The 15,213-nt window shown below is 35.6% G+C and overlaps 1 pseudogene; it reads right to left on the reverse strand.

Moving 5' to 3' along the window:
* Window positions 7,684-8,302, reverse strand: Gm9001 (predicted gene 9001; annotated as a pseudogene).

Consider the following 15,213-nt stretch of genomic DNA (forward strand, 5'->3'; position numbering starts at 1 on the left):
CCCAACACACCAGAAAAGCAAGACGCTGATTCAAAATCACATCACATGATGATGATAGAGGACTTTGAGAAGGACATAAATGACTCCCTTAAAGAAATACAAGAGAACACAGGTTAACAGGTAGAAGAACTTGAGGAGGAAAATAAGAAGAAAAAAAAAACCTTAAAGAATTACAGGAGAAACAACTATTACAGGTGAAACAACAAATTACAGGTAAAAGAACTGAACAATACCATCTGAGATCTAAAAATGGAAATAGAAACAATAAAGAAATCATAAAGTGAGACAACCCTGGAGATAGAAAACCTAAGAAAGAGATCAGGAGTCATAGATCCAAACATCACCAACAAAATACAAGAGATAGAAGAAAGAATCTCAGGTGCAGAAGATACCCTTGAAAACATTGATACAGCAGTCAAAAAAATGCAAAATGTAAAAATTCCTAACACAAAACATCCAAATAAAAATCTAGGGCACAATGACAAACCAAACCTAAGGATTATAGATATAGAAGAAATCAAAGATTCCCAAATTTAAAGGCCAGTAAATACCTTCAACAAAGTTATAGAAGAAAACTTCCCTAACCTAATTAAAAGGCCAGTTGTATTCTTCCTTGGTTTGCTCAGAGTAGCATAGATGTAAATTATAGTAATTGCTGACCATTACATATGACATGGATATAGGTAGGCACTGATAAATTAATATTCTTATGGCTGCACAAACTATACATGTCTATAACATAAAATTATGGGATATGAAAAATTGTCTTATAAGAGGAATAGAGGTATGGTTGGTCATTTAAGAGCATTTTAAGGTAAGTGAAGTTCCTAGTACTCAAATCGTAGCTCACAAAAATCTATAACTCTAGCTCCAGAGAACATGTTACGGTCTCTTGAGTGTGTGTGTGTGTGTGTGTGTGTGTGTGTGTGTGTGTGTGAACAAACATATATGAAGAGAAATTACTCATACACATTTGAAAATCTTACGGGCTAAGGATTTATTTCAGTGGTAGAAATGCTGTATAGAATGTTACAGGCCCTGGAATCAATGCCCAGTGCAACTAGATAAAACAAAAGATCAAAACTCTGAGGAATACACGAATGAAATGAATCACATTTGAACCAGTGAGATAGAGGAAAAATGAATTATGATATGTAAAAACAATGGAATAGAGCAATAGATGTTTATCAATAATACTGAGTAGTATAGATGCTACTGATATAAGTACTCCACTGAAAACTCTTCTTGCATCATTTAAATATTACAAATTTGTTAACATTAAAGTTTTTGTTTTGTTTGTAGGAGAGATGGTTCAGCAGGTCACAGTACTAAATGTTCTTACAGAAGACACAAGATATATTCCCAGAACCTATATGACAATATACAATTACTTCTAACTTCAGTTCTAGGTTGACCAGTATTGTAGTTTGGGATGTGTGGTCACTGCACACACATGATGACATGATGTACATACTTGCATTTAGACACACACACACACAAACACACAAACACACACACACACACACACACACACACACACACACATAAATAAATAAGTAAATTTGTAACTATGTACTTTGCATTGGGATGAGTAACCAGAATTCACCACAATCATCATGAAGGGATTTCAGTGACTGAATTTCAGCTCTATTTTATAGGTTTTTTTTCTTATATTATTTGAAATGATTGTAGTCCATTTACCACATGTTTACTTTTGTGATTATCAATAATGATATACTCATTGTACATTCTTCCTCATGCTAACTTTAAAGGTCTGAGTGAAGAAGAAGAATGCTTCTAGTATTACATTGGACATTTTCTGAGGTTTAAGCCACACAGTTTGCTTCTTTGCACTCAAATATGTCAGAAAATAATGCAATAGATGAGATGCAATTAACATGACAGTGTCACAAAGAAGAGGCAGAAATTGTATTTTACTTAATAAAGGTTGCACAACTAAATTAGGATGGGCAAATATATGTTGAGGTTATTAAATGAACCAGAAAGTCCAAGAGTCTAAGTCTAAAGCTATGTGGCAATGTCACTGAGTCATTAAAAATACTAGCTAAATCTATACTTCTTCCTTATAGCTTACACTACTGTGACAAAAGTTTTGCATCCTCTTGAAAAGATACAAAAAATGATGGGAAGAGTTAATGTTTTATCAATGTTGAGTAGGAAGAATGCACATCATGTCTGTCCTAAATATTAACAGAATCTAAATAAAACTCAAAATGAGAAAGAAGAGAAAGTCTGTACCTGGTGAGCTCTATGATTGTGGAATAGTTATTATTCTAGGTTACCAGGCATGACTAAATTCATAAGACTAATAATGGAGTTGAGATTCACATTCAAAATCAAGTCTTTGGATTCTTCAATCATTATGTATCTGTCAACTGGGATGGTGAGGCCATGTTCAAGTCACCAATTCTTAAATCTCAGATTCTCTGGGAGATACTAATCTATTGTTTTGTGACTCTTGCTAGATCATTGTGAGTTTTGCAGGAAGCAATGTACAATAGAATAACTTGCCTGGAGAAGGCACACTCGTCTTCACTATTTTATTCAGTAAGGATGCTACTTACTTTGATTTTTCACTAGTAATGTCAATTATGGACACTGATTCTTGGGAAAAAGCTCTTTTGTTTCTGATTATCACTGCATATGATGTAGGTTGCTCTTACCAATTGAAATATAAATCATCTTTTTTCAAGATTATTTTATTAATTATTTGATAGTTTTATGTATATTGATAATTACCATCCCCAACTTCTCTTTCTACCCACATAACTTTAATGGTTTTTCTCATTGAGTCCAGATTATGTGGTGAAACCACTCTGAGATTTGCATCTAGGATTGTTATTTACCTTCTAGATGCTACAATATTACAGAAAACTAACAACCTTCCCCAGAAGCTATAAAAAGCCAATCATCTCTTAGCTAGAGATGAGATGTCATTCCCACCACCAATTTTGTACTGGGATTATGTATGCCTTTAGCCTATACTGTTCTTGTGCATGCTGTAACCATCCCTGCACATTCCTTTGAACAATTTCCCTGTTGTGTGCAGAGTATACTGGTTTGTTTACTTTTATTTATTTTTTATTCTCCAGTCTCTGTCTTTTACATCCTTCTGTCCCCTTTTCTGCAAATATAACTGAGTCTCAGAGGAATGGTGTAGTATGTACCTCACACTTTGAGGTGAGCACTCCATAGTCTATTAATCTTAGACCATTTTCTAGAAGAGGCTCTTTGTCTACTTCCACCTACTTCAAGGAAGAATGTCTCACATGAGGGTTATGAGATGCAATAACCTATGGGTATGGCATAAAAATATTTAGGAATTGTATAAAACAGTTATTACTACCTACAGCTTGTATAGAGAGATCTTTCATTGTAGATGTATATTTAGAGATTTAATGAAATTTGAAGATGACCTGGCTTCATCATGAAAAAATACAAATTGACCAACACTGGTGATATAGCTGTTGTGTTCGCAAACTATCTGTTATACAGCAAAACAAGCTGTTATGTGACTTTTCCCAGATAGGAAGTCCATGATAATCCAAAGTAAAGATAACACTGAAGTCCAATTTGGTGATCCAATGAGTTTTCTCCTACACAAAGGAATATGAGGGATGAATTGACTACAAAAACAGAAATGACTCAAACATAGCTACATCATCAAAGCCCATTTCAGTGTGGGTGATGGCTCAAAAACATGAGGAGCTGGATGACATTGAACAGCCTTCAGGAATCTCAAGGGGTGCAAGAGTGTCCTTTCCTGGTAACTCAGTTGGTTTAAACCTCTTCAAGAGAGCTAAGCTGGTTTATTCTTCTCCCAGGCAGCTGGTCTTATCTGAGTAATTTTTGTAGCTTTCCTTGTCTGAGAGTGACTCTCTATAGTTGTTTTCTATTAATTAATTTATTAATTCATTTTACATCCTAGGCATAGCCCTCTATCCTTCCTCACCTCCCATCCTCACTCTCACAAATTCTACCAGGTTTACATTCTCCCTTCTCATCTGCAAAGGGGAAGCCCCGCTTGAGTAAGGCCACAATCTGGGAAGCCACATCAGAGCAGGATTAAGAACATCCTCTCCCACTGAGGTCCAATCATGTGAGATTGGTCTTAAGAAAGACCAGGCATTGGTTGACTGTCCCCTGAATCTTTGTTCCATGTTTATCTCTGGACATCTTATAGGTAGGATAAATGTTGGGTTGAAGCTTTTATGGATGGGTTGACATCCCCCTCCTTCTACTGGAGTCCTTCCTGTTTACAGGAAGTGACCACTTCAGTCTCCTTATCCTCTACTTGCTAGGAGTCTCCATTATGACCATACCTATAGACTCCCAGGAGAATCCAAGATCTCCTGCTAGTCCCATAGATGCCCACCACTGATTTCTATTCCCTTTTCCAATCCTCTCCCTCTCATCTCCCCCCATACATTATCTACACTCCTGCCACACACCCCAGTTCCCTCCCTCTACCCACCTTCAATGTTTATTTTACTTCCCCTTTTGAGTTAAATTCAGGCATTCTACCTTGGCTGTCCTAGTTACTTACTTTCTTTGGGTCTTTGGATTGTAGCATGGTTATTTTGTATTTTATGGGTAATGTCTGCTTATAAGTGACTATATATCATGCCTGCCCTTCTGGGTCTGGGTTACCTCACTCAGGATGATAGTCTAGATCCATCCACTTGCCTGCAAATTTCATGATGTCTTGTTTTCAATAGTTGAATAGTATTCCCTTGCATAGATGTACCACATTTTCATTCTCAGCATTCCTTATTGTGTATTCTGGCAGTGAAGAAACTAGACAATCTGGTCACTTTCAGAACCTTCTGGGACCTAATTTGAATTGTTTTTCTTTAGTTTAAGGAGAGTCCCTCAATGATAGAATGTTTTAATCTTGGAGCAAACTGCTATACAATGGGAGCACTGAGTACTTATTTGGCACAGCAAGCATGATCTGTGTTCAGCTGACCATTTACAGAACCCATGTAAAGAAGCCAAACGTGTTGGCAAACATTTGTAATCCCACCAGGGGGAAATAGAAATTATCTGAATTCCTGGGATTCATTGGTCAACCAATCCTTCTAAAACAGTGAATTCAAGGACAAACAAAGACCGAGTCTGAAAAATAGAATAGTTCCTAAGGAACAATATTTGTAGTTGACCTCAGCTATTCTTACACATATGCATGCATATATATATATATATATATATATATATATATATATATATATATATATATGTGTGTGTGTGTGTGTGTGTGTGTGTGTGTGTGTGTGTGTGTGTGTGTGTATGTGTGTGTGTGTGTGTATATCATATATATTAATATATATATTCATATTTCAAAACATCAGTTCTAGCATTTCCCTAAACTTTTAAATCTAGTAAATGTATGAAGTAGTTTTGGAGTCAAAGAAAACTCAACAATTGCTGACACATTTTGCAACCTAAAATTATGTATATATTTAGTCTCAAAATAGCTTCATTTGCTTTCTGATGGCTGGATGAAAATAACAACATAGGTAATCGAACCTATCCTTATCCATCCAGTGAGAATAAATTTATTATTTTGTTCACTCTGTGACAAACTAGAAAATATATGTAGGGTAAAACTTGTCAGAAAATCTTTTATTTAAATCAGATTGCACATGAGACCTGGATAATCTCCTAAAAAGATTAATGAAAATATAGTAAACTAATTTAACAGAAGAGAAAGCCATCTGTCTGGCTAATGTAGCACCTACCTGCATGAAACCAGGAGGGAGTACCAGGTGACATTTTCAAAGAAAATTAGCCCAAGGTTGTAGAATTCAAAGCCTTGTCTGTGACTTGAATTGTACTTAGCATACTGACCTGTCTCTCATTTAACATATACATTTTCATCAGGAAATATAATATGAGTTCACAAATAAAAGCAAACTGGCAAAGGAAAATAGCACTTTTGGGACAAATATGGGGTATGTGACATGAAATTTGTCGATTCTTACAAAAAGGGGGAGATTGGCTTCTAATTCTCTGCCTATCAACATTCTGTCTGAGGTACCTTCCATCTGTCTTGGCAGGTATGTGGATAAAATTATCAGGACTTTATTAGCATATGTTTTACTTCTAGGATGTTTGTTTGTGGGGAAAAATTAATGTAGCATGCAACTTGCAATTAGTTTCTACACTGTTGATGACAGGTTCCATAAAATGCCTTGCATTGAAATATGGAAGCTAATAGAGATAATAAGGCATGCAGATGCACAGTCTGCAAGTTAATATATATATATATCAAATCAATAGGCCTTACCATATAAAATTTGTGGCTTTTGACAGAATTACTAAGATTTTTGTAATTGGCTTTCCATGTATTGACCTGATATGGTCAGCATCCTGGATATAAATGTGCTTTGTCACTTAGAACTGTGGATTCTGAATGTATACATGAAATTTTACGTAAATCTTTCCATATGCTTCTGAAAATATTCTGGGCTTGGTGTGAAAGCAGGTATGTTTAAGACAGAGCCCACTTCCTGCCATACATAATTGTTCATTAGAATTATTAGGAAAACATTTTAATAAATAGGCATTTCAAAGATCTGTCTTTTTAGCATATTTTATATAGACTATGACATGCTAAAACAATTGAGTTGGGTCTACTTACCCACAATTTTAACAGCCCCTTTTGTAGATATTAACAAAACTACAGAATCACATCTAAGATATTTTTTCATTCTCTAAATATGCATATTTCTCATTAAACAACATATATGTGTATATATTTGTCTTTGTAGGTATATATTCATGTGAGGGTATGAACCTGGAGAAGCTAGAAGAGGGCATCAGATGCTTTGGAGCTGGAGTCACACTGTACTCTGAACTGCCTAACGTAGTGGGAATTGAAATGAGGTCTTCTGGAAGATCAGCAAATGCTGTTAACTGGTCAGTCACCATGCTCTTCCTTAAACACATTCCTAGATATATTGTTTCTATCTTTATCATTTCCCTTTTACGTTTGTAAAATATTTCTGATCATAACCTTCAAAAATGTATGATTATTTTGTTCTATGTGAGGCTGTTGAATTATTGAATTGTATATTCTTGTGTTTTATTCTGAGAAGTACCAGATCTCATTCATATAATTTTGTTTCTAGATTGTTTCCAGTATAGAAAATTACTTTGATGCCATTTCTTAAAATCTTGGTGAACTTTCTTTGTTGACATTATAGTAATAGAGATGTTTCTTTTGTTTTTTAAGTGCATATAATACAATTAGAAGTATGATGTTGTTTTTCTGTATTTTGTATTTACATGCTTATTGGGTCATTGTCCATATGTTGGAGACAGAGCAGATCATGTGGCAACAAACTTTCTCCTTCTCCCATGTGGTATTCAGGAATCTTACAAAGGTCTTCAGGCTTGATGACAAGTGTCTTGACCTACTGCAGCATACTATTGACTATTTATTTATTTATTTATTTATTTATTTATTTAATGACTCTGGCCAGAATGTGTGATATGATATTAAAGTCAATTAAAATTTTTTGGGTCCTAGTTTTAGTGCAGTGATGGTCTTCTAACATATTGCCCCTAAATATTCCCTCACGAGGTTTAGCTAGTTCCTCTTTATTTCTAGTGTACTGTGTTCTCATCATGAAGACTTGTTGAACTTCTTTTTTTTTAATAGTATAATGTGGTATTTTATTTATTGTCAATTAAAAACTCAGTTGAAAATATTTACAATACCAATTGAACTTAATCTAAGGAATCAACTGTCATGTTTTTACATGTCAATATTGGGTCAATATAATTATGCTCAAAATTATTCAGCCCACAACTGTAAATGTCTAGTTTTAGGATGTTTATACACAGCTCAGTTTTAGGTATTGAGTTCTTTGGCTCCTAGGAAAAACATTTTGTTTACTTCACTAATGGGGTCATCTCTCAATGCTGGGATGGCGTCCTCTTGGTAGTTTTTCCTCTGTTGGTTTTTAGCATAGTTATCTGTGATCGTATGAATGGAGTCAAGTGGAGAGGTACTCATCATGTTGATTCCAAATAAGAGCACATAACCAATTACAACTGTGATAAGGAGGTAGACGGGCAATGCAACCGCCCAGTATTTTTGAGGCCAGTAAGTTAAACCTAAGGAGTTTAACCAAGATTCCGAAATGAAAGCCCACACAAGATAAAGTATGAAGCCAAATTGTGAGCTTAGGAAAAGAACAAAGCCATAAATCGCTCTTTCTGGCAATGGCGACGGTGAATTTTCCACCATCTTCCCTGTGGCTTTAGACAATCTTTGTCACTGCCTTCCCTGTGGTGTGCGCACCCCCTCCTCAGCACCCGCGCGCGCCCGCCCACCCACTGCTGCGGCAGGCTGCAGCGGGGCAGGCTGCAGTGGCAGCCCCGCGCGTGCGTCCTCCTGAGGGTCCCCAAAGGTGCGCTGTGTAGGGGCCCTGTGGCGTGCGGGGGTTGGAATTCTAACTTCTTCAAAGTTAGTATTTTTCAAACAGTCTGATTATGTTGACATGATTATATTGCTTTTGTCGTGTTTTTGCTTTTAATACGATATTTAACTTGATTTTTTTATGTTGACCCTAATTGATAGTCAGTGTTAAAGTAAATCACACTGGTCATCCTATGTTCTTTTTTGCTTGTTTGCTTTGTTTTTTGTTTGTTTGTTTTTTGCATAACCTGTGTGACTCATTTGTCTGAAACTATTGTCTCAATACTTTCTTTAACAGGTATATTTAAATTATGTTTAATTATTCAACTCAGTGATATGTTTTATATATTTGGTGGTGCAGTCCCACACTATTCTTTCACTAAGAGGATCACCATGACAACCTCTTTGCCTTACACTCCTAAGTGCAGTTTTTAGAGCTCTGAACCAAAATAATTACTTATACTTGTAGGGCTGTGCACATTTTCCATTTCTTAAGTTAGTTTAATTAAATTGTGGATTTCTATTAATGTAATTTTACTATGTAATTTATTAGGATATGTATGTTTTAATATTATCTTGTAGTCCCTGTTTCGATCCTGTAACATTAGGTTAAGGTATCCAAGTTCATTCCTTATCTTTGTAATTTGAGTATTCTCTGTTATTTGTGGTCAGTCTCATTTAAATTTTGTCTACCTTTTCAAATTAAAAAAAGGAAAATTCCTTGTTTTACTGATTTATTTTTAGATATATTTTTTCCATTATTTTTCCCTTTAATCTTCATTTTCCTTTGTGTCTTTTTGTCTTCATTATTATGGAACTTCACACAGTGGGGAATTAGTCATTAACTAGAGATCTTTCTTTTGATTTTAATAGCCATTTGTAGTTAAAAATTTTAACAAACATGTATCACATGAGCTCCAGCATACTGCATCTATATTCTAATTTGTGTCAAAGAATTTTCTAATTTTCTGGTGACTTTTTAATCATTGATCAGCTAATTGTGTATTTTTATTTATATTTTTCATTGATACTCATTCTGTGCTATTTCTTGTTTCCCTCATAGTGGCAAAAGGCTTGATAGAAGCAACATAAGAGAAGAAGGGTTTATTTTTGTTCATTGTGTGTGTTTATAGTTAATAAAGGGCTCATATAGTCCATCACGTTGGGGAAGACAGAAGAGCAACATGTCCTGGCTGCAGCAGCTGCATAACAAGGTATCTCCATACACCATGTCAGCATCAGGAAGCAGGGCAGCTCTGAGCACTCTCCAATTTCTCCAGTCTGGACACTCAGCCATGCCCTGATGAGTCCTTGAACACTTAAGGGTAGATATTGCCTCCTCTATTAAACCTCTCTGGTATTGTCCTGTTAGGCATGCCTAACGTTGTGTCACCTGGGTTATTTTAAATAGAGTTCAATTGAAAATAACCTTCTGTCCTGTAAACTAAGGGCTCAGACCAATTTTGGTCATTAGGATTCCTTTTAAGTTTGGTCCCTGCCAATTTCCTCTTCCCTTGAATTACTCCAGAAATTTTCTTGAAATAAAATGTCCGCAAACATTCTTTTGAGTGTGTCACCTTTTCTAATAGGAAAATTAAAGCAGACAACACAATAGACAGGTTGAGGATAAACATCAAAAAACAGTTCTAAGGGGAGGAGAAGAGATTGATTGACAGTGAATGCTACACTAGTCTGGGTACTAAAGTTGACTAATAGAATTTATTGCAGAGGAAGTTTCTGCAGTCTTCAGAGGATACAGACTCCTATGGTGTTTTGCTGAGTCAAGACCCGTGGTAGGACATGCAATGTTTGGGGAGATTATAAATAGACATCACTTGACAGTGATGGCATACTTTCATGGCTAGCTTTATAATGTTTTGTTTGTTCTCACATCTTTGTATTCATTGCTCTTTGCTTCCTTGAGAGAGGCATGGCAGAGAACTTCTCCTGGAGTCATCCAGGCTGGTCCTATTTACTCCCACTGACTTGGGTTGATTTGTTGGAGGCCTAGCTGGATTGAGCTACTGTTGCTGATTTTTGTTTGGTATTCTGATGTTAATGAACTGGACTGCTGGTGTCTTGGCAATGGAGATTGATATCGGCCAAAAGATTAATTCTAAGAGGGACCACATCACCTTATCCTATTTACCATCTTTTCTCTCCTATCGTTGAACAATGGGCTAGATGGGTGGTGGAAGCAATTGAGGACCCTTATTAAAAGTAGGTTTTAAAAAATAGCTGAGCCTGTAGTTAGAAACTTAGAAAATCCAAGATACAATTTGCAAAAAACATAAAACTCAAGAAGGAAGACCTAAGCGTGGATACTTTGCTCCTTCTTAGAATGGGGAGCAAAATACCCATGGAAGGAGTTACTGAGACAAAGGTTGGAGCTGAGATGGAAGGAAGGACCATCCAGAGACTGCCCCACCAGGGGATCCATCCCATATACAACCACTAAGCCCAGACACTATTGCATATGCCAGAAAGTTTTTGCTGACAGGACTCTGATATAGCTGTCTCTTGTGAAGCTATGCCAGTGCATGGCAAATACTGAAGTGCATGCTCCCAGTGGAACACAGGGCCCCAAATGAAGGAGCTAGAGAAAGTACCCAAGGACCAAGAGGGGTCTGCAGCCCTATAGGCAGAATAACAATATGAACTAACCAGTACCTCCCAGAGCTGTGTCTCTAGTTGCATATGTAGCAGAGGATGGCCTAGTCGGCCATTAAGGGAGGATAGGCCCTTGGTCTTGTGAAGATCATATGCCCCAGTACAGGGGAATGCCAGGGCCAGCAAGAGGGAGTGGATGGGTTGGGGAGCAGAGCAGAGGGATGGAGGGTATAGGGGGCTTTGAGGATAGCATTTGAAATGTAAATAAAGAAAATATGTAATAAAAAAGGAAAAATAAAGAAAATATCTAATTTAAAAAAAAAAGGATACCATGAAAAAATCCACAGAATCAACTGATCCATAGCCATAGGGATTCCCAAAGACTGGAGACTGGGATTGACCTAGTTCTTATAAGATATAGCTGTGTAGCTTAATCTTCTTGAGAGACAGCTAACAGTAGGCTTACTTAACTCTTTACGTTAGTAAGCAGACATACAGATTTATGTCTATAGCTATGTCACTGTCATACTCATACACACACACACACACACACACACATGCAAACACATACAAACACACACACGTACATATATATTTTAAGAGTTACATTTTTCTTAAGCTTTTTCATCACATCTTGTGGGATTTCTTACTCATATTTTGTATTTTCAACATAATTTAGTATAGTTTACTCATTCCTATTTTTGGAATATTAAAATTATCTCCAAATTGTATTATAATTATGCTGTTAGAAATATATTTTCTACAATTCTTTTATTCCATAGGGTTTTGTCTTACTTCCTTGTATAAAGCAAACTATTAATTTAAAATTATTAATAAGAGGAGTAAACAATATACAAGACCCATGGTATATAATGTTAAATTATTTTCAAGTATCTGTACCAACATTCATAGACAAGTAATGACACCAATTCACTATCTGTAAAATTTCATAATTGTAAGTACATGTATATGCATGTGTGCATAGTATGGACTGTGTGTATTCATGCCGTAGCATGAATGTAGATGTCTAAGGACAAATTGATAGAGTCAGTTAATGCCATTAAAGTTTATATGAGTGTGGAACCTAATTCAGGTTGCCTGACATGTTCAGAAAGCTCTGTATTCTCTGAGCCAAGCAGTGATCCAAAAATAAGAACTGATTTTAAGTTTAACAGTCTACAACTATGACTGTGATACCTTCTGTATCAATAATAGTCTGAGAGGTAAGGTGTCTGACATATTTTTTATTAAATGCTTTCATTGCTCTGGGCTAACAAGGAATTCTCTGATATAGCTCTCATATTCTTTGAATAGTATTGAAAGGAACATGTTTCTCGTAGTGTTCTTGACTTGAGTGCAATGGAAAGCTATTTATTTCTGGAGGAAACTAAAGAAGCACATATGGTACAGTAGTTTATTTCAAGGGTCAAATCAAATAGAAAGATAAATCTCACAGACAGAAGACATGAGCATAATATTTTTAGGTTAAATGTCGTTATAAGATAAACTTTCTTGGCATTTGGATTATGGAATATTTTCATTACATGGAACAGAGTACTTTAATGAAAGAGCTGAGTCAAAGTATACATTTAATATATTTTTCAGCTCGAGTTTATGCCATAGTCTGCAGGTAGTTTTATCCAATGCTTCAGTGCACCTGCATTCTGATTGTAACTCATTACATAAGGTCAGGAGTAGAATTTACTCTTCTGCTGACATGTGGGCAACCAAAGAACCTGAGACTTGGAGAAATTTGGATTTCTGTTGTCAAGGAAAAAAAATGCTCTAGCTATACAAAGATTTATATAAGAAAAACATTATTACATTTGGTAATGTAAATATTATTTTTACAGGAAATATAAGAATGTTCTCTATGCACAGATTTCATTCCAAATCAAAACATAGATGTTAAAGAAAACAAGTTACGTCCAATGAAGAGAGGCCTATTGGACATGCAAACTTTATATGCCCCAGTACAGGGGAATGCCAGGGCCAAAAAGGGGAAGTGGGTGGGTAGGGGAGTGTGTGGGGGGGAGGATATGGGGGACTTTTGGGTTAACATTGGAAATGTAAATGAGGAAAATACCTAGTAAAAACTTAAAAGAAAAAAAAAAGATATGTCTAATAAATGAAGTGCTTTCCAAAGCAAATAATCAGAAAAATAGGACAGTTTGCTTGAGGGAGGTTTCCTGGATTCAGCCCAAGCTTCCCAATTTTGGCTCATTAGTGTAGAACCTTTTACCCCCAGTTTGCTTCTAAGGACAGCACAGGCAGGATGATCTTTCTGTGGCTTATAAGATTTGTTTCCTACAATTGAATGTAAGAGTTAGTGATCCTGCTACTTTGAAGAGCTATTTTAGGAGGGATGCAGTCTATTATTTATTTATTTTTGCTCTGCCTGGGAAGGTAGCTCTGAAGACTATCAAGTGGGTATGAAAGAAGTCTAATAACAAGTGTATCTGCATGATAGGGCCCTTGTTGCATTGTTGCTAACTGCTTTCATGGTCATCTACATATATGACAGGCATGCATATTCTTCAATATGAGCAACTTATTAACTATGAAAATACATGCACTCCACATTGCAATATGGTGCAGAATGTCAGATAAACCATTCCTACTTTATAATAATTTATTTCAGATATATCTGAGAGTTTTTGTGTCCTACAAATGCTTCCTGCTTACATTTTAAGTAATTAATGTCATTTGCAAGTCATAATTATAAGGGGCAATGTTTTGTTTCACATGTCTATCAAAACAAAAAATACATATATGGCCATGACATATAATCATAAAAATGGAAACTTAACATGTAGCAACTCATTCTATTGAGTACTGTATATTTGCAGACATTATTCAGAATTATTAGAAGTACAATTTTTAAAACAGTTTATCTTATTATTAATCTTGATAATTTCATATTATAGAAGAGAGAACAGAAAAAAAGTGTTTCAAAATTGTATGAATACAAATGCTAGTGTTATGCCTTAAGGTGGTCTAATATACCCTGAATATTACATAATGCTATCTCTATTGAGGTTCATAACCCAATCTATAATCTAACCTTACGTCGAAATTTCAAATGTTCCTAAGAAAATCCCTCATCACTCATCCTAGAGTCGATTTTCCTTAAGAAATTATTGTCCTATATACTGTATTAAAGGGTTTGTTGTCAAGGTCATGCTGTGGGAAGTCCTTGGTGTCAAGAACTGATTGATGTTTTAATGTTAGGGATCAACAAGGCTAGGCAATCCATGTGCTTCCTGATTTGAATAGAAGTAGTCTATCTAAAACACAGGGCTAGGACAATCCTTCTATGCTAACAGAACTGGGGAAAAATAAAGAGTGTGTCAACAACTTCAAAACCTAAAATTGGCTGCAAGATTTAGAGGCTGTTAGAGTTCAAAGGGAAAACTGAGATCTGGAACAGGAGAGGATACTGGGAAACAAGCCATACCAACAGAGTGTGGTCTGTTAGTATGATCATGTCCATTTAGAAAAAGAGAATTATTTATTTATATAACAGAATATATAGCATAACAACTTAGTGATGTATCATCCTTCCTTTTATTCCCTTTTAGATTATTTGTTCTTTTTGTTGTTGTTTTTAAACACTTAATATAAAACTTAAATATGAATATATTTAAGAATATGATTCTTAAAACATAAAGTTTTAGTATTCAGAACAACAATATCACCCACTTATAGTAACCTTCTAAAGCTTAACGTATTTTAATTTTTTGTTCAGTTATGAAAAAGTTCTTACAAATATTTTATGATGATGATTATAAGTCTGAACCAGATATGCTTTATCATATCTGCAAACAATTATTTTCTATTTTTCCTTTTATGTGGTATATACATATATGAACATGTGTTTGGGCACATATTCCTGGAGGGTAAAGGAAGATATCAGCTCCCCTACGTTATCATTCTTTGCCTTACTCTCTTGAGACAGAATTACTAATTAAACCTGAAGATGATCTGGTTTTGGCTAGGGTCATCAGCCCCAGTAATCCTTGTGCCTCACCTCCCTCTACAATATTGTTGTTACAAGACCACAAGGTCTTCCCTGGCACTGTATTCATACTAAGGACAAAAACACCCACATCTTTACTCTTTTACAAGTACTCAGATCTACCGGTCTATCTCCC

The sequence above is a fragment of the Mus musculus genome, chromosome 6 (genome assembly GCF_000001635.26).
Source record: "Mus musculus strain C57BL/6J chromosome 6, GRCm38.p6 C57BL/6J".
Lineage (NCBI taxonomy): Eukaryota > Metazoa > Chordata > Mammalia > Rodentia > Muridae > Mus > Mus musculus.